The 21,128-nt window shown below is 45.6% G+C and overlaps 2 long non-coding RNA genes across 16 annotated transcripts in view; one reads left to right on the top strand and one right to left on the bottom strand.

Annotated features, from left to right (window-relative positions):
• LOC123383719 overlaps positions 1 to 6,972 on the top strand; it is a 43,779-nt gene extending 36,807 nt beyond the window's left edge. The window contains exons 4-8 of the long non-coding RNA XR_006593782.1: positions 1,757 to 1,849; positions 2,713 to 3,012; positions 4,233 to 4,392; positions 5,751 to 6,019; positions 6,694 to 6,972. This is a non-coding gene — a long non-coding RNA (uncharacterized LOC123383719). The remainder of the gene's footprint in view (positions 1 to 1,756; positions 1,850 to 2,712; positions 3,013 to 4,232; positions 4,393 to 5,750; positions 6,020 to 6,693) is intronic.
• Positions 1 to 21,128, bottom strand: part of LOC123383718 — a 44,019-nt gene that overhangs the window by 3,374 nt on the left and 19,517 nt on the right. Inside the window, exons 2-11 of one of the 15 annotated variants that reach the window (XR_006593774.1) lie at positions 9,583 to 9,722; positions 7,291 to 7,347; positions 6,682 to 6,851; positions 6,309 to 6,369; positions 6,166 to 6,194; positions 5,814 to 5,895; positions 3,059 to 3,212; positions 2,872 to 2,992; positions 1,604 to 1,710; positions 832 to 986 (exon numbers count right to left, since the gene is read on the bottom strand). This is a non-coding gene — a long non-coding RNA (uncharacterized LOC123383718). Of the gene's footprint in view, positions 1 to 831; positions 987 to 1,603; positions 3,213 to 4,620; positions 4,704 to 5,813; positions 6,077 to 6,165; positions 6,195 to 6,308; positions 6,370 to 6,681; positions 6,852 to 7,290; positions 7,348 to 9,582; positions 9,723 to 21,128 lie in introns of all 15 variants that reach the window. The other 14 variants (XR_006593779.1, XR_006593781.1, XR_006593778.1 and 11 more) reach the window with 14 other exon arrangements.

Genomic DNA, 21,128 nt, shown 5'->3' with positions numbered 1-21,128 from the left:
GAGATGCAAAGCTGTAGTCAGGGTGATGACAGGGGTCCAGCAGTGGTGGCATCTGGCCAGCCCTGAATTGTAGGATGACTCAGCTGATCTAGACCCTGTCTCCACTTTTAGTCTCTTGAGGGATATGAACTTGGGCATACAGTATTTTCATAAGACCAAGTTAAAATCCCCATATCTCCAGGGCTCTTTTCACCCCACAAATATCCAGAACCTTCAGGAAAATCCAGGGAGACGAGAATCTTTATAGGTGATTACCTGCGTGCACTTTGCACTGAGAGCAATCCCACATAGCAGTTCTGTATGGACCTCACACTCCCTGCTCAGGCTGTGGCCGGAAAGACCTCCAACTGCATCTCCCTGACCGCAACACCCTCCCCTCTGCATCTCCTCAAACTCTGCTTAGTGTGCTCAACTTCCCTTCTATTCCTGTATGATTCAAGGCTCCCCTGGTTTTGCCCTGGATCCTCACTGGTGTTTCCATGTTGGTGATCACAAGTAATGAATGTCCCTCTATCACACAGGACACCTGATGCTCTAAAAGTTAGGGGTGCACTTCATTCATTACAGAACCCAACACATTGTGTCTCCAACATACCCACCAGTACTGCTGATACGTCTACTTTTGTGTAAAAACTCCTCTTTCATTTGACAAGAGAAACGTATAGCTCACTGTATTACAGGGACATGCCACTGCCCATTGTATGTATGTCCTGAGAAACTTGAGATATGCTACAGTGTCCTCAGGCAGTTTGTAGTTGGATTGCCAAGACTCACAGCCATCTCTACATCATTGCCACCAAGTCAATCATGAAGAAGATGAATATACTTTACCAGCCACTCAGCCAGTTCAGGTCATCTTAACAAATAGAGTAAGTGGAGGAGGGGATGTGGCCTATAGCCCATGACTGGTGGTGAAGGGTGGTCCGCGGGGCACAGCCTGCAAGGCAATCCTGGGAAAGGACCAGGACTCTTGCATACAAAATAGCCTGCGGAAAAGAAATGAGAGGTATGTTCATAGGACAGAACAGAGCACCAACACCAGCAAAAAGCAGAAACCCAAAGCAGCAGTGCTCATATCCTACTAGCTTCCCCACCACCAGGCTCCAAGAGGGCAACATCAGCGCCAAAATCTCTACCCATACTTTGGGTTCCACTTACAGCCTTGGGGTGGGGAATGGATGTGATTGGGATAAACTAGTGTCCCCACGTGTCTGGAAACGTAGAAACGGCAAGGGCCCTTTTCCTAGAAGATTTATAGGCTGAATACTAAATTAACACAGTAGCATATCCCAGATAGGAAAGCAACTTTGTCCAGGATCACACTCCACCCTCCACCCCAGAGGCTGTTTATTGTGTCTGTGGAGAACTACAGAATGAGAAGGAATGACAATGCCAGTGTCCACACATGGAATCCTACCCTCGTGGCTCAGAGCTCTGCCTCTAAGCCCCTGCCTGTGCCCAAACTACTTCTGTCCCGACAATGGGGTCTCCTCCTCTCTGGAAGTGCTATCCATGGACACAGAGACACATGGGGAGATGGGGATCCTGAGGGCCTGCAGAGGACCTGGGAAAGCATGCTCTTAGAGAAACGGGTAACCTATACCTGTTAGTTGGGTTCAGCTAAGTTATTTTACTTCGGAGGTACTTCTCAGCTTAAGTGCAGTACACTTTGCAGGGTAATTGTGTCCTCTGGAAAAATGAGCTGAAATTCTAAAAGACAAAGTTAACACAAATGCACTTTGATGTCTGCTGTAAGTTTCCATGTTTTAGCTGTACCTGTGACACAGGACACGAGAGAACGTGCTCATGTGAACACAAGTGAAGGACACCGTGGGGACTTGCCACACAGGTAATTTTGGATTTTTTCTCTTCACAACTGAAGTTTCAGTGCATGTTTTCTATCACAAACATGCCACCTCTTATAGTTCAGAGTGTTTGTGCCCAGGGCACACCTGAAGGGATTCTGGACAGCATGTTTACCCACATGCTGATGGGTATGAAATTTACATTCTAAAGGACACATACAAAAATGTAAGTTGGAGTGAAGGCAGTTCGCATTTTCAAATTTTAACGATGCCCACAGATTTTTCTGAGCACGTTAAAATCCTCAATAGAAGGAAACAGGAGAGGCAGACACAGCAAGAGCAATGATTCCACAATGAGGAGATCCACAAAGAATGAGGCAAGGTAGGAGACTTCCAAGTGGAATGTGGTGTCATCCTCCTTGATTTATTCCAGGAACACATTAGAAAAGCCCTATGGTCCCTACCTTGAGGCACTCTTAGCTGCTCAAGTTACCACAAACAGATGCCAGCTGGGAAACAGGGAAGCCCGTAGACTCGGCAGTAAAGGTTTTGCATTTGGGGAAAAAAAACCAACAAAAACAGCAGACAGACCATACGACACACAAACCAGAGACAATGGCAGGAGAGTGTCCTGTACAGAAAGATGTGGCGGTCCGTAAAGACTTAGAACTGAAAATCGCCACAGCATTTACTTTGTGCTTCTTGGCAGTTTTGGCAGAGTCAGTGTCGATGTCACTCTTGGTTGTGACACCTACTTCTGGACCTGCAAAAAGCCCTAGAAGGGATGGAGGTTTATTCTGACTTGAGTAGACTGTTTGGAGGTCAAAAACAAAACAAAAAACCCTCCCCTCATACTTCCGACAACTTAAACTCTTTGTCCCAGTGTGATCCCAAATTACATGCACAGGGTGTCCCACATGCCTCCGGTGATCCCCAAGAAGAACTTGAAGAACCATCCCTTATAACTTGATGAAGACTCCTAAAAGCCCTGACTCAGATGTATTCATCACTCATCGAACAACTATGGATGGCTGGGGGCACAACTAGATGGACATACGTTACTCACAGATCCCAGCACGTGGACTGTGTACAGGGCATTTCTGCTGAAGCGCTATGTCTGATTTTCTGCATACGGCCCCTTGCATCACAATGGTCTGTGGTACCGCTTCTGCACCTTGGCCCAAGACCTAACAGCAACAAAAATAAGGTGAGTGTGTTTTAAAAGTCAACTCCTAGTGCTCAGATCGTCTTACCAAGTGTTGCAGGTGGAGGGGTTTCGGGTGGCCCCAGGGCTGCCAAGGTTCAGGAGGTGTATGTGCCTAATAGTCCATGGGGGTGGGGCGTCTCCAGGGTAGGGCATGCAGAATCGTCCAGTTAACGGAGGAGGTCCCCAGGATCCAGACTGCCCTGCAGAACAGAAGTGAAGCTACATCCATATTCCAGACAAGAGAACCAATACCAAAAGCAGCTGTAACCCAGAGAAGAGTGTGTCAGCACCTGCCACCTTCTCTGCCACCAGGATCCAAGAGAATAGCATCAGTACCTGAAAACTCTGTCCCTGCCACTGGATACCACCTACAGCTTGGGGTAGTAGATGCAAGAGGTTAACCTACTCCCACCACACATCACTGCCCATGTCTGCGGAAGTAAAATGGCAAGGGTCCTGTCCTAGAGGGTTAACAGAAGTAATTACAGACTAATGAAGTAGCATTCTCCAGACAGGCAGCCATCCATGTCCAGGTTCACCCTGCATCCCTCCTCTACAGCGACTCCAGATGCTCTGCTTTTGCTATATTAAGAACACAAAAAAATGAGTGGGAATACACGGCTCATATTCCGCTCATGGAATCACAGCCACTCCTGGCAAAAGGTTCTGCAGCCGGACCCTCACTGTGCCTCCTCTGCTCTTCTCCCTGAGAAAGGAGTCTTCCCTCTGGAAGTGTTGTCAAAGGCCTCAGAGACCTCTGGGGAGTGGAGGATGCCTGGAATCTTGCAGGGGAAGGAGAGTCTTCTGTGAAGAACAAGTTCCTTGTGGTGAATGTCTACAAAGCTCAGATGTGTTCATCTTAATTCATAGGGAATTCTGACGTTAAGCATACTACAGGACACAGAGTCATTATGTGCAATGGAAAAAAAGAGGGAGAAACTCACATAACAGATTTCATGCAAGTGTTTGGGTATAAAACTGGTATGTATCATGAGACTATATCAGCTCTAACAGTGACGGGACAAAACCAGAAACTGCTCATAGAAACACAATTGAAGGACACAGTGTGCAAATTGTATTTACCTAAGGCATAGCTGGAGGATTCCAGACAAGTCATTTACGGACAGGTGATGAGTGATGATATTGGCTTTCTCTGTGACCACTCTAAATGGCACAGGGCACATAATAGAAAGTTGGAGTCATGATGTCGTTTCTAACAGGTTCATCTCCTAGCCAGAATCAAGAAAGGAAGACACAGCAGCCACACTGTTCCCACAGAGGTGAGGTCTGGAAAGGATCACCCAGGCCGGGAGACATCTGTTTGGAGTGTGCAGTCATCCTCCTCTCATTATTTCCTGAACCTCACGGAAAAACCTTAAGGTACTCAGTCTCTAAGCGCTTTTGGCTTCTAAACTTACCACAGAAAGCTGACAGACTAAAAATTGAGAAGCCTGTGGGCTCATGGGTTATGAGTGTGCATTTGGAAAAGAAAGAACAGACAGACATAGCACACAACATGCAAAACGAGACAAGGCCGGGAGAGCATACTGTACATAAAGATGAGGGTTTCCCAAAAGAGTTACAGCTGATAATGGTCCCGGCATTTACCTTGCCCTTGTCTGCATTCTTGGTACAGTCAGAGCCGCTGTAACCCACAGAGGTTTCAGCAGTTTCTCGATCTACTAAAGACCCTAGAAGGGACAGAGGTTTATTCTGCTTTAGAGAACAGTGCGGAATGAAAACAATCCCTTAACTCATTCCTCAAATATCTTAAACTTTTCCCTACAGTCAGGTCCCTGACCAGAGGCAGAGGGTATCCCACATGCCTCAGGTGACCCCCAAAGATAAAGGGGAGAACCGTCCCCTCACCTTGATAAAGACCTCACGGTGCCCTAGTTCATGTTGTTTCATAATTAATCACATAACTGTGGACAGGTCAGGCGCAACTCGCAATTTAGAATTCACCAGTAAAACAGTTTTCTCAGTATACATCATGGGAAATCACGATTTCATTACAGATCAGGAATTAGTCTGAGGATGCTTGGATTCAGCATCCGACTCTTAATTTTGGCTCAGGTCACGATCTCACAGCTTGTGAATTCAAGCCCAGCGTTGGGTTCCTCACTGACAGTGTGACGCCTGCTTGGCATTCTGTCTATGCGTCTCTCAAAATAAATAAACTTAACAAAAAAGAATAACATTGAGAACACTGGTTTGGTGTATAGCCTCAATGAGTCCTCAACAAGGGTGCATTTCTTCAGGCAATTTGTTTAATCCCCCAGCTTATCTACAAGCTGCCTTCCACAGCAGTTAGTATATAAGGAAAGACTAATTTGACACTATTGAGAAAAGGAAAACTGCGAGAAGTTAGCAGTGAAGCTGCAGAGTTGCACTGATACCATCAGAGGACTAAGCTAAGCTTTATGGAACTTGAATGGCGGGAAGTAGGGCTACAGTTCCCAAAACAAACCAAAAGAAAGACTTTTCAAACTAGTGAATAAATGACCTTCTCCTCAAATAAACTAAAGTCTTCACATTGTGTCCGGGTGGGAAGAAAGTTTCCAGGCTCTTCAGACAGGGGGATGCTAGAGGAGGTGGGAGGGTCACCGTCAGAGGAGGGGCATGAGCTCCACCAGTCACAGGGACAAGTGCCTCACTGTCTGCGGCACCAGAGGAGAACACCCTTCTGTCACCCCTTCAGACCACCTGCCGTCCTTAGTGCGTGTGATTCTTTCCAGACCACACAGGAACAGGCTGCACAGCAGAAATTGGACTGCAGCACATCACAACGTGCTCCTTACCTCGCCTTGGAGGGTTCTTGCAGTGATTGGTTTCTGCCTCGTGTATCCCTCAGGCAGCCTCTTTGCTTCCATCCCGTCCAGTCTTGGATACAGAAAAATAATGGACTTCTATAAGAGTTGCAACACCACGTCGTCTACTAGACAACTAACAGTGCAGGCGTCATCCCTGGAAACACCCAAGTCAAATGACCACACCTGTATTTCAAGTAAGCGACCTCCCTGCCCTGCTCCGCCATCTCCCTGTCCCAGATCTGAGTCTTGATCTGGGGGAGAAAAAACACATCCACCTTCAGTCGGAAGGTGGTGCCACACTGTGCACCAAAGAAAGAGGAGGAAACAAGAAAACACTTACCTAGTTGTCCTGAGCATTCTTCTCGTGAACTGCAAGCGGAAAAAGCCAACAAGGAAAAGCCCGTGGTTAGGGATTCCAAGGGCCACTACACTCACCCGCGTGAGGTGCTAAGGGTTCAGTATGTCAGGCAGAACTCAGGTTACCTGGTATCTAAAGGTGAGCTCTGCCTGCTGCAGCTGTTCCCGTGTTTGTTCAATTTGTTGCCTGTGAGTTACAATTGCTCTTGTCAGATAAGGCCCAATATTGGGTATGATTTTAAATAAGCTGCCCACGTTCCCACCAACCTCATATCTGTCCCCTGATACAATTTATTCTTACACATGAAACACTTTGCCCATGATTATCAATGTACAGTAGGATCAAAGCTATTGTCACATCCTTTCCTTACTCATTATCCCATGCCTGTAGGGTTCAGAGTTCATAGAATTCCTTCCCATTTTCAATCTTTCTCTAACTCATCATGTGACAAGTGTCTTTTATCATAAAGATCTATTCTTCTATAACTTATATCCTCACCATGTTTCCCAGGGTTGCAAAGACGAGGGCCATGAAATGGCACTACCACGTTGATGGGTATGATTCATTGTACGACACACTGCTTTCCTACAGATGATGACAATTGACACCACCCCCGAGGAATGTTAGCATGGACAAAGTTTCCACACAGTCTGGTCACTACTTGAGATCTGCAAATGTTTAGAAACTTAATTATTTTATTCTTTCTAAAACTTACCTTTTTTATCTGTTAATACTCTATGCATATGTTGACTTTAAACTTTTCAAAAAGATTAAAAACCAAAAAATGAACAGCGGTTTCATGAGCTCCTGGTAATTACTAGCTGAACTCACTTGTACTTGTTTATTTCTTCTGTAGCTATTTTCTTTTTTTTCCCTAATGTCTATTTATTTTTGAGACAGAGAGAGAGAGAGCACATGCATGAGCGGGGGAGGGACAGAGAGAGATGTAACAGAATCTGAAACAGGCTCCAGGCTCTGGCCTGTCAGCACAGAGCCTGACACGGGGCTCGAACTCACGGACTGTGAAATTATGACCTGAGCTGAAGTTGGACGCTTAAACGACTGAGCCACCCGGGCGCCCCTTCTGTAGCTACTTTCAAATTTTACCTGCAGCTGCTAGCTGATTCTTCTTTGCCGCCAGTTCACAGTGTCATTTTCAGCTTCCTAAGATGGGAAAGTTACATACACAGTCAGGACCAAGGTCCAGAGGTTCTCCCTTTTTACCTCCCAGCACTCTTGAAGGCCTATGCAAATATCCCTTCCCCCACTTCTCCCATAAATGCACACACTGACAACCCAATCAGAGAAATGAAGTGAACACCCCATTTAAGTTCAAGAAAATTCAACTTCTGTCTGCTGCCACGTCTCTACTATTGGAACTGTCTTTCTAGTTCTCGTTTCCTCTCCTTTATCATAAAGTCATCAAATAACATTGTACTTTGTGCCTTCCCAGAGTTGGTCTTTTGTTTGATATGGCGAAGACTCATTTCATCAGTGAGTGAAAAACCGTATCTGACCAACTGTACCCATTAGGATGAATCAAGGGATCATCACTAGTCTTACACCTCCATGGGGAGCCCTGATTCTCAGTCCAAAAGTTGTACCATGACACAGGCAATCACCTGAAAGACGACCTTCCAGAATATGGTTTCACTAACATTGCAGCTCACTCCCAGACATCGCTAGCGTTCAGGACTGCAACCCCTGCCTCCACCTTGAAAAGGCCAATCTTAGAACAACCTCATCTCCTGACGTACAACCTGATATGAACTGTCACACAGTCTGGGTTTACTTCCAGGAAAGAGATGTCAGGTGGAAAACTCTCAACTTCATGGAGCCAAATCTACTTTAACAAGACTCATTCCATTGATAGTGAAGGCAGCAGAAGGCAATGCTTGGCAAGGCTGGGTTGCTGTGTTGCCCTCAGACCATTTTCTTTGTGGTGTTGACTGAGATGGTTTCAACTTGACACTTGATGTACTCAAGAATCACATGCAAAATTGAAAATCTCTTAGCAAATGACACAAAAGCACTAGACAGAGAAAGGCACATGCATTTCCTTCTGGCCTCTCAGGCAGTCCTTGGGCAAATGCTTGCTGGAGTGGTTGTAATGTAGTGGCTCTGTTGTAAGGGGTTGAAGATAGAGAGGTGGTCAGGGTGCTGTACCCACTCACAGAAAGAGCTTACGAGTTAACAAAAACAAGATGCCAGTGAGACAGAGCAAGCCCTAACCCCAGCTGTGGGAAGGACGAACATAAAGGTGAGTCTCCAGGGAAGAGAAGACTTCCCTTTCCAACACGAGTGAGGGACTCTAAAGTCCCCCATCTCCTCCTGAGAACAAAAGGAAATACTGTACAAAGGAGGAAACATGTGACTGAATGCACCAAGTATCTGACAACCCCACAAAGACACACAAGACCAAGATGGAGAAGAAGGAAGCCCAGGACGAAGCCAGCCTGGCAGTTGGACCCAAACTCCCTAGGACTCATCATTGATGTGGGGTGCATACACTTGAATGGCAAAGAAGCTGAACAACTTTATGGGCACAGACTTAGAAGTAAAGAAGTGTACTTCAGGGGAGGCCAGCAAAGATGAGCCCTAGTGAAGCTGCGGGCTTTGGCCAAGACTCAGAAGAGTTACACTTGAAAAATCAGGGGACAGGAAACGACTTTCTTAGGGATTGGGCCTGCAGTGAGCAATCTCACTGGCAGAATGGATGCAGGGATCCAGTACTGCTGGTACCCCTACCCACTTTCCAGAAAGCAACTTCCATTGTTTCTGCAGCAAGAGAATTCAATTTTTTCCCCACACATTTTTGACCCATGTCTGGTCCTGAACAAAAATGACCTAATTGCTGGGTGACAAAACAGTGTGATGCGATTGAAACCTATAGGACAGTGTAGGTGGATCCAGAGTGGATCCAGGTATTAACGTTATTAATGATGGCACCTTCCCTCTGCCGCCCCCAAAACATGACACAATGTGTGGCAAGCACTTAGGAGAAAGGAAAATGCAGGTTACGTTACAGAAAGCGAGGTAGGAAGGGAAGGTCCAATTCTACTGAATGCATTGGGCAAAAATACTCTGGACCCAGTTCCAAAAGAAATACAATTATCTCTACTGGCTGCCATGTTCTCCCATACAATACGGTCCTTGTGACAGTTCTGACATGAACATCTTACTTTTCTAAATTTTTTTTAACGTTTATTCATTTTTTGATAGAGACAGAGTGCGAGTTGGGTAGGGCCAGAGGAAGATATAGAATCCAAAGCAAGCTCCAGGCTCTGAACTGTCAACACAGAGCCCGACATGGGGCTTGAACTTATGGACCGTGAGATCATAACCTGAGCCGAATTTGGACGTTCAACCGACTGAGCCACCCAAGCGCCCCCATCTTACTTTTTTTGTAGGCACTTTTCTTTGTTCATAGAATTCTTCCAGGTTATGTGCTTTCTCCTTCAGCTGTTTGACTTTTGCTTCCTTTGTGGCTTTCACAGACCTCAATGCATTACACTTGTCTTCCAGGGCGTTTTTATTTTCTGGAAAAAAAAAAAAAGGTGTTTGCTTGATAAACATGCACATGACCTGAGTCTTGATTTTGGTGAGACACAAAAAGCACAAGAACCATGAAGGCATGAAAGTATTCTTTCCCTTACCAATGCAAAGTCATTGCCATCATATGGGGATTTCTCCCCAACAGAAAATATAACTTCTAGTTGACAGTTATTGGACCTCAAGGCTCTTAGCTCTACATCCTCGAATTCAACATTGGCACCTTGTGGTTAAGACAGATATGAGGAAAGACTTTCACGGAAAACTGATCACACAACAATTTGTACCTCACACAGCAAGATCGTGCATTGCAATCAACAAACACTAGAGGCATGAATATAACTAGAAGACAAAGATGATGGAAAATAGTTCATGTCTAACAACTCATGGCTTTCTTAGTGACGTATGTATGTATGTATGCCTGTTTATCCCCCATTCACGTTGAAAATTTACTATTCAGCATTCAGAGAGAAAGAGACTATTGCGCACCTGGGTGGCTCAGTCAGTTGAGCATCAGATTCTTGATTTTGTGTCAGGTCACGATTGTAGGATCATGTGATCCAGACCTGTGTTGGGCTCCACACTGAGTGTGAATCCTGCTTAAGATTCTCTCTCTTTCCCTCTCCCCCACTTGCATGCCCCCTCACTAAAATTAAAGAAAATCATAAAGCATAATTTAAACATATTTTTTAAAGGGAAAGGATTATACACTTTGGCTATCACCCTTTCTCTCTCAACTATATTTGGGTATTTTCTACATATCTTGGAGGGCAGAGTTGAATGATGTGATAATTACTGAGTTGTGAAAATAAAAGATAACTCCTAGTCCTTGAAATAGCAAATCTCATCTTGGCTGTCCTAGTAAAATTCCAGCTCATTGGTCAGAAAGAGTTTTGGCTCCCAGAGGCCCGCTGTCTGCTGTGGTAAATGGCAGGCAAATATGCTGTGCTCACTTCACCCAATGAACAAAAACCCTCCAAAGCCAAATTACGGTAAAACTCAGCAGCCAACTCTTAACTACCTCCTGATTCTTCACATTTCTTTCTCTCTCTCTGAGTTTGCAAGGTAGCAAGTGCACTTTGAACGGTGTCACTTAAAATGTCACTAAAGTGGGTGCCTGCGAGGCTCATTCAGTTAAGCATCTGACTTCAGCTCTGGTCGTCATCTCATGGTTTGTGAGTTTGAGCCCTGTGTCGGACTCTGTGCTGACAGCTCAGAGCCTGAGGCCTGCTTTGGATTCTGTGTCTCCCTCTCTCTCTGCCCCTGTCTCTCTCTCTCTCTAAAATAAATAAACAAATAATTTTATGTTTACTTGTACTCAACACATACAAAAATATAGAGATCATACCATGCACAGTTTCAGACCCCAATGCTATGAAACTCTAAATCAACCACAAGAAAAAATTTGGAAAGATAACAAATACTTGTAGACTGAAGAACATCCTATGGAACAATGAATAGTGGAATGCAAGCTGCTGCAGCCACTCTGGAAAACAGTACGGAGGCTCCTCAAAAAGCTAAAAAGAGAACTATCCTACGACACAGCAATTGCAATACAAGGCATTTATCTAAGGGATACAGGTGTGCTGTTTTGAAGGGACACATGCACCCCCATGATTATAGCACCACGATCAACAATAGCCAAAGTATGGAAAAAGCCCAAATGTCCATTGATGGATGAATGGATAAAGATGTGGTGTGTGTGTGTGTGTGTGTGTGTGTGTGTGTGTGTGTGTGATGGAGTATTACTCAGCAATCAAAAAGAATGAAATCTTGCCATTTGTAACTACATGGTTGGAACTAGAGGGTATTCTGCTAAGTGAAATTAGTAGTCAGAGAAAGACAAATATCATATGACTTCACTCATAGGAGGTCTTTGAGACACAAAACAGATGAACATATAATGGAAGGGAAACAAAAATAAAAACAGGGAGGTGTACAAAAGAAGAGCACACATAAATATGGAGAACAAACATGGGGTTACTGGAGGGGTTGTGGGGGGCATGGACTAAATGGGTAAGGGGCACTAAGGAATCTACTCATGAAATAACTGTTGCACTATACGGTAACTAATTTGGATGTAAATTGTAAATAATAAAAACTAAAATTAAAAAAAAAAAGAATGAATGGGTGAACCAAGAAGTTAAAGGGAAAATTAAAAAGTACATGGAAGCCAATAAAACTGATAACACCACAGTCCAAAACCTCTGGGATGCAACAAAGGTAGTCATAAGAGGAAGTTTAGCAATCCAGGCCTTCCTAAAGAGGGAAGAAAAGTCTCAGATACACAACATAAGCTTATACCTTAAAGTAATGGAAAAAAGATCATCAAATAAAATCCAAATCCAGCAGAAGACAAGAAATGATAAAGATTACAGCAAAAATCAATGCTTTCAAAACTGAAAACAAAAACAAAAACAAACAACAACCCCCCCCACACACACAAACAGTAGAAGAGATCAATGTAACCAGAAGCTAGTTCTTTGCAATAATTAATAAAATTGATAAACCACCAGCCAGTTGGATCAAAAAGAATAAAGAAAGGACCCAAATAAATAAAATCAAGAATGAAAGAGGAGAGATCACAACCAACACAGGAGAAATACAAACAAGAATAAGAGAATATTATCAGCAATTATATACCAAATAAAATGGACAATCTGGAAGAAATGGACAAATTCCTAGAAATACACAAACTATGAAAACTGAAAGAGGAAGAAATAGAAAATTTGAACAAACCCATAACCATTAAAGAATTGAATTAGTAATCAAAAATCTCCCAAAAAAACAAGAGCCCAGGGCCAGATGGCTCTCCAGGGGAATTCTACCCAACATTTAAGGATGAGTTAACACCTATTCTCTTGAAGCTGTCCCAAAAATAGAAATGGAAGGAAACATCCAAACTCTTCCTATGAGTCGGCATTACCTGGATTCCAAAACTAGACAAAGATCCCACTAAAAAGTAGAAGTATAGACCAATTTTCATGATGAACATGGGTGCAAAAATCTTCCACAAGATATTAGCCAACCAGATCCAATGATACACCTAAACTTTATTCACCATGACCAAGTGGGATTTAACCTGCAATACAAGGCTGGATCGATATCCACAAAATAATCAATGTGATTCATCACATCAATAAAAGAAGGGACAAGAACCACATGATGCACTCAATAGATGCAGAGAAAGCATTTGACAAAATACAGCATCATTTCTTGATAACAGGGTTCCACCAAAAAACTGTTAAATGATCCATGAATTCAGCAAAGTGGCAGGGTATAAAATTAATGCCCAGAAATTAGTTGCATTCTTATACACAAACAAAGAAGCAACAGAAAGAGAAATCACAGAATCCATCCCGTTGACAATTGCACCAAAACCCATAAAATACCTAGGAATAAATCTAACCAAAGAGGTGAAAAATCTATACACTGAAATCTATAGAAAGATTATGAAATAAATTGAAGATGACAAACACACAAAAACGAAAAACATTCCATGCACCTGGACAGGAAGAACAACTATTGTTAAAATGTCAATAGTACCCAAAGCAATCTATATATTCAACTGAATGCCTATAGAAATAACACCAGCATTCTCCACAGAGTTACAAAAAACAATCCTTCAATTTGTATGGAACCAGAAAAGACCCCGAATAGCCAAAGCAATCTTGAAAAAGAAACCCTAAGTAGGAGGTATCACAATCCTGGACTTCCAGCTGTATTACAAAGCTGTAATCATCAAGACAGTACAGTACTGGCACAAGAACAGACACTCAGATCAATGGAACAGAACAGGAACACAGAATTGGACCGACAGATGTATGGCCAACTAATCTTTGACCAAAAGAAAGAAGATCCAATGGAATAAAGACAGTCTCCTCAGCAAGTGTGCTGGGAAAACTGGACAGTGATATGCAGAAGAATGAGCCTGGACCACTTTCTCACACAAAAACACACTCAAAACGGATGTAAGACCTAAATGTAAGATAGGCAGCCATCAAAATCCTCAAGGGGAAAGCAGGCAAAAACCTCTTCATGTTGGCATCCACATCTTCTTACCCAACACATCTCCAGAAGCAAGGAAAACAAAAGCAAAACTGAAGTATTAGGACCTCATCAAAATAAAAAGCTTCTGCACAGAGAAGGAAACAATCAGCAAAACTAAAAGGCAACCAACAGAATGGGAGAAGATATTTGCAAACGACATATGAGATAAAGGATTAGTATTCAAAATCTATAAAGAACATAACAAACTCAAGAACATACCAAAAAAACAAGTAATCCAGTGAAGAAATGGGCAAAGACACGAGCAAACACTCCTCCAAGGAAGACATCCAGATGGCCAACCGACACATGAAAAAATGCTCAAAATCACTCATCAGGAAAATACAAATTAAAACCACAATGAAACACCCCCTCACCCCTGTGAGAATGGCTAACATTAACAACACAGGCAACAACAGATGTTGGCGAGGAAATGGAGAAAGAGGAACTCTTGCACTGCTGGTGCACGGGCTTGCACTGCTGGTGAAGCCACTCTGGAAAACAGTATGTAGGTTCCTCAAAAAATGAAAAAGAAGACTGTTCAACAACCCAGCAGGTGCACTAGTAGGTATTTATGCAAGGGATACAGATATGCTACTTCGAAGGGACACGTGAACCCCAAAGTTTATAGCAGTACTATCAACAATAGCTGAAGTAAGGAAAAAGCCCAAATGTCCATCGATGGATGAATGGATAAAGACGTGGTATATATACATACATACATACATACATACATACATAGTATGAATATGTGTGTGTGCGTGTGTGTGTATACACCTACATACATACACACACCATGGAATATTACTTAGCCATCAAAAAGAACAAAATCTTGCCATTTGAAACTACATGGATGGAGAGCCTCCTGGGACCTAACACTAACCGTAAACATAACCCTAAACATAACCCTCAACCTACCCTATCTAGCACATGAAAAGTAAACCAGATGCACAGCCGCACATGTGCCCTCACTTCAGCCCTCCATGGAATTGACAACATTGGTGTCGTTTCGGCCTTAGCAATTCCCTGTACAGAACTCTTACCCTAGCTAAGTGTCTATCCCCATGGGGACCCAGTTCAAAAGTCTGACAACAGCACGCACACAGGTTCGAGAATCGGTGCAACAATACTCGGCATGGAACATGGAACATCACCATATCTTTTGCAAAGTGTGATTGCAGCTGCACGACAGGATTCCAGAGGACTATTCCAAGGGTGGCCCAAACATCTCTCTGGCCTTGGATCCTATGAAGTGATACTGACCGGCACACTCCTTTATGTACTCTATTCATCCCTTCGGAGAGACAACTGCACTGTTGTGGGTTCAGTGCCTGGAGCCTCCTGGGACCTAAAACTAACCCTAACCGTAACCCTAAACATAACCTTCAACTTACACCTAACCCTATCTGTAATTGAACCCTATACTTGACCCCCACCTTTTCTAGGGCCCTCAACACAGCCCTTGATGGAGATCATGAGACTGGAGTCGCTTCAGCCCTGTCGACTTCCTTGGACTGAACCCTAACCCTACCTAAAGCTTTCTCCCCATGGGGACCCAATTCTAAAATCTGACAACACCACCCACAAGGGTTCGAGAATCGGTGCAAAAATACTCAGCATGGAACGAGGAACATAACCATGTCATTTCAAAAGCACAGCTGCAGTTGCACAAGAGGATTCCTGAGGCCTAACCAAAGGGTGGCCCATACATTTTCCTGGCCGTGGAACCCAAAGACTAATCCTAACAGGCACCCTCCCTTGTATCCTACACTCAGCCCTTCGGGGAGACAATTGTTCTGTTGTGCGTTCAGTGCCTGGAGTTTGCTGGGTTAGGACCTAACCCTAACCCTAATCGTAAACTCCAACCTGCACCTAACCCTATCTCTAACCCAAACACTACACTTGATCCACACACTCGCATGGGCACTCAATTGAGCCCTGCAGCGAGATTACGAGATTGGAGTCTCTTCGGCCATAGCCACACCGCTGGAATGAACTCTAACCCTAGCTATGGCTCTGTATGCGTTGGGACCTAATTCCAATGTCTGACAACAACTCTCACACTGGTTTAAGAATTGGTCCAGAAATAGTTGGCATGGAACTTGGAACATCACCATGTCACTTCCAAAGCACGACTGCAGCTGCAGGGGAGGAATCCTGAGGCCTACCCAAAGGGTGGCCCATACATTTGTTTGGTCTTGGAACCCAAATACGAAGACTGACGGGCACCCTCCGTTGTGTACTACACTCAGCCCTTCAGGTTGACACCTGCTCTGTTTGGGGTCAGTGTCTGGAGTCTCATGGGACCTAAACCTAAACCTAACAGTAACCCTAACCATAAATATCACCCTACACTGAACCCTATCTATCTCATTAAGTCTACACCAGACCCACAGCTGCGCATGTGCCCTGACTTCAGAGCTCCATGGAATTCACAACACTGGAGTTGCTTTGGCCCTGGTGACATTCCTGGACCAAACCCTAAACCTATCTAAGTGTCTCTCCCATGGGTAAACAAGTACAAAATCTGACAATAGCACACATAAGGGTTCGAAACAGGTGTAGAAATACTTGGCATGGAATATATATCATCACCATGTTGTTTCCAAACCATAACCCTAACTGTACCCCTAACAATTACCCTCACCCTACACCTACCCCTATATCTAACCCTACCCTACATTGAACCACACCCTCGCATGTGCCCTCAATTCAGCCCTCAAGGGAGATCACAAAACCAGAGTTGCTTCGGGCCTGGCGACTTCCCTGGACTAAACCCTAACACTAGCTAAGGCTCGGGGACCCAATTCCAAAGTCTGACAACAGTACGCATGCGGGCTCGAGAATCAGTGAAGAAATACTTGGCATGGAACGTGGAACATCACCATGTCATTTCCAAAGCACGACTGCAGCTGCACGAGAGGCTTCCTGAGTCCTACACGAAGGGTGACACATACATTTCTCTGGCCTTGGAAGTCAAAGGCTAATCCTAACCGACACCCTCTCTTGGGTACTCCACTCAGCCCCTCGGGTTAACACCAGTTCTGCTGTGGGATCAGTGTCTGGAGTCTTCTGGGACCTAAACCTAACCCTAATCCTAAACATAATTCTTACCCTACACCTAACCCTATCAACCTTGATAAGCTACACCAGACCCATAGCCACGCACAACCCCCACTTCAGCCCCCCATGGAATTCACAACACTGCTATGGCTTCTGCCATGGTGACTCCCCTGGACCGAAACCTAACCCTAACTGAGGCTCTGTCCCCATGGGGACCCAATTGCAAAGTCTGACAAGAGCACGCACATGAGTTCGAGTAACGGTGCAGAAATACTCGATGTGGAACGTGGAACATCACTATGTCATTTTCTTTTTTTTTTTTTTAATTTTTTTCAACGTTTATTTATTTTTGGGACAGAGAGAGACAGAGCATGAACGGGGGAGGGGCAGAGAGAGAGGGAGACACAGAATCGGAAACAGGCTCCAGGCTCTGAGCCATCAGCCCAGAGCCTGACGCGGGGCTCGAACTCACGGACCGCGAGATCGTGACCTGGTTGAAGTCGGACGCTTAACCAACTGCGCCACCCAGGCGCCCCAACACTATGTCATTTTCAAAGAGGAACTGCAGCTGAACGAGAGGATTCCTGAGGCCTATATGAAGCTTGCCCAATATTTGTTTGGCAATGGAAACCAAACACTAATCCTGACTGACACCTTCCTTTGTGTACTCCACTCAGCCCATCGGGGAGACAACTGCTCTGCGGTGGGATCAGTGCCTAGAGACTCCTGGGACCGAACCCCAGCCCTAACGTAACCCTAAACATAACCCTCACCCTACACCTAACCCTAACATTAACCCAAATCCTACACTTGACCCGAACTGTCGCATAGGCCCTCAATTCAGTCCTCGAGGGAGATCACGAAACTGGAGTCGATTCGCTCCTGCTGACTTCCCTGGACCTAACACAAACCCTAGGTAAGGCTCTCTCCCCGTCGGGACCCAATTCCAAGTCTGACAACAGCATGCACACGGTTTCGAGAATCTGTACTGAAATACTCGACATGGAATGTGGAACATCACTATCTCATTTCAAAAGCGCGACTGCAGCTGCACGAGACGAATCCTGAGACCTACCCGAAGGGTGACCCTTACATTTGTCTGGCCTTGGAACCCAAAGACTAGTCCTGATTGACACCCTCCCTTGGGGACACCACTCACCCCTTCATGGAGATAACACCAGTGTTGTGGGTTCAGTGCCTACAGCCTCCTGAGACTTGACCCTAACCCTAATCATAACCCTAACCATAACCTTCACCCTACCCCTAACCCTATCTAGTACACTAACTCTAAACCAGATTCACAGCCACGCATGTGCCCTCAATTCAGCGCTCCATGGCATTCAAAACACTGGTGTCGCTTCGGGCTTGGCGACTTCCCTATACTGAACCCTGACCCTAGCTAAGTGTCTATCCCCAGGGGGACTCATTTACAAAGTCTGACATCAGCACATACATGAGATCAAGAATCGGTGCATAAATACTAGGCATGAAATGTGGAACATCACCATGTCATATGCAAAGCACGACAGCAGCTGCACGAGAAGAATCCTGAGGCCTACCCAAAGGGTGGGCCATATGTTTGTCTGGCTTTGGTACCCAAAGATTAATGCGAACGAAAACCCTCCCTTCTGTACTGCACTCAGGCCTTCAGGAAGACAACTGCTTTGCTGTAGAGTCACTGCCTTCACTCACCTGGAACTTAACACTAACGGTGAACCGAAACATAACCCTCACCCTAAGCCTAACCGTATCTAGCACACTAACCCTATAGCAGACTCACAGCCACACATCAGCCCTCCATTGAATTCACAACAGTGGTGTTGTTTCAGCCTGGAGACAACCCTGGATGGAACCATACTCTAGCTAAGGCTCTTACCCATGGACACCCAAAACCAAAGTCTGACAACACCACACACCTGGGGTCCAGAAGCAGTGAAGGATCATTCCAGATAGAACCTGGAACTTCAGCATGTCGTTTTTCAGGCCGGGCTACAGCTTTCTGAAATGATTGCTGAGGCCTACACAACCAATGGCCCATACAGTTGTCTGGAAATGGAACGGAAATACTAAAAATGATCGGCATCCTCCCATGTGCCCTCAACTCAGCCCTTCGGGGAGACAACTGCACTGCTGTGGACTCAGAGCCAGGAGCTTCCTGGGACCTAACCCTACCCCTAACCAGAACCCTCAACCGAAACCTAATGCTACACTTGACCCGCACCGTCACATGGGCCCTCACTTCAGCCCTCGAGGGAGATCAAGAGACTTGAGTCACTTTGCATCTGGGGACATCCCTGGACCAAACCCTAACCCTAGCTAGGGCTCTCTCCCCATTGGGACCCACCAAAGTCTCGCAACACCACGTACTTGGGGTCCAGAAGCGATGTAGGATCATTCAGCATAGAAACTGGAACATCACCAAGTCATTTCCAAGGCCTGAGTACAGGTGCACAAGAGAATTCCTGAGTCCTAACTGACGAGAGATCCATAGAATTGTATGGCCTGGGACCCAAAGACTAATCCTGAGCGGCACCCTCCCTTGTGCCCTCAACTCAGCCTTGCAGGGAGACATCTGCACTGCTGTGGGTTCAGCACAGGGAGAATCCTGGGACCTAACCCTAACCCTAACCAGAACCCTCAAGAGAAACCTAGCGGTATCTCGAACCCAAACCCATGACTCACACCATTGCAAGGACCCTCAATTCAGCCCTCGAGGGAGATCACGAGACTGGAGTCGCTTCGGCTCTGGTGTTGTCTCTGGACCGAACCTTATCCCTAGATAAGGCTCTCTCCCCATAAGGACCCAATACCAAAGTGACAACACCACGCGCCTATGGTCCAGAAGCGGTGCAGGATCACTCAGCATAGAATCTGGAACATCACCATGTCATTTCCAAGGCCCGGTGGCAGCTGTTCAAGAGTATTCCTGAGGAATATCCGAACACTGTCCCACGGCGTTGTCTGGCCTTGGAATCCAAAGACTCATCCTGAGGGCACCCTCCCTTGTGCCCTCAATTCAGCCCTTCGGGGAGTCAACTGCATTGCTGTGGCTTCAGCTCCTGGAGCCTGTTGGGACCTAACGCTAACCAGAACGCTCAACCAAAACCTAACCCTATCTCAAAAACTAACCCTACAGTTGAGCCGCACCGTCGCATGGGTCCTCACTTCAGCCCTCGAGGGAGATCACAAGACTGGAGTTGCTTTGGCCCTGGTGATGTCCCTAGACCGACACCTATCACAAGCTAAGATTCTTTCCCAATGGGGACCCCATACCAAAGTCTGGCAACACCAAGCGCCTGGGGTGCAGAAATGGTGCAGGATCACTCAACAAATAATCTGGATCATCACCATGTGGTTTCCAAAACCCAACTGCAGCTATCTGAGAGGAATCCTGACGCCTACCCAACCAGTGGCCCATAGAGATATCTGGCATAAGAACCCAAAGACTAATCCTGACCAGCACCCTCACTTGAGCCCTCAACTCAGCCCGTTGGGTAGACAACCACACTGCTGTAGTTTCAGTGCCTGGAGCCTCTTGGGACCTAACCGTAACCCTAACCCGAACCAGAACCGCCAACCAAAACCTAACCCAGTCTCGAAACCTAACGGTACACTTGACCCGTACCATCACCCAGGCCCTCACTTCAGCCCTCAAGGAAGATCACGAGACGGGAGTTGCTTCAGCTCTGGTGACGTCCCTGGACCAAACCCTAACCCTAGCTAAGGCTCTCTTCCCATGGGACCGAATACCAAAATCTGACAACACCATGCGCCTGGGGTCCAGAAGCGATGCAGGATCACTCCACATAGAACCTGGAACATCACCATGTCGTTTCCAAGGTTGGGTTTCAGGTACTCAAAAGTATTCCTGAGGCCTAACCGACCAGTGGCCCATAGAGTTGTCTGGCCTTGGAACCCAAAGACAAGCCCTGACCGGCACCCTCCCTTGTGCCCTCAACTCAGCCCTTCAGGGAGACAAGTGCACTGCTATGTGTTTAGCGCCTTGAACCTCCTGGGAACAAAATCCGACCCTATTTCTAACCCTCATCAGAAACCTCAACTGAAACCGAACCTAACTCGAACCCAAAGCCTACAATTGCTCCGCATCGTCATATTGGCCCTCACTTCAGACCTCGAGGGAGATGACGAGACTAGTTTCACTTGGAGCTGGAAATGTCACTGGACAGAACCCTAACCTTAGATAAGTCTCTCTCGACATTAGACCCAATAACAACGTATGACAACACCACATGCCTGGGGAACAAAAGCGGTGCAGCATAACT

The sequence above is a fragment of the Felis catus genome, unplaced genomic scaffold (genome assembly GCF_018350175.1).
Source record: "Felis catus isolate Fca126 unplaced genomic scaffold, F.catus_Fca126_mat1.0 Un_scaffold_67, whole genome shotgun sequence".
Lineage (NCBI taxonomy): Eukaryota > Metazoa > Chordata > Mammalia > Carnivora > Felidae > Felis > Felis catus.
This window is presented reverse-complemented; position numbering and strand designations above follow the sequence as displayed.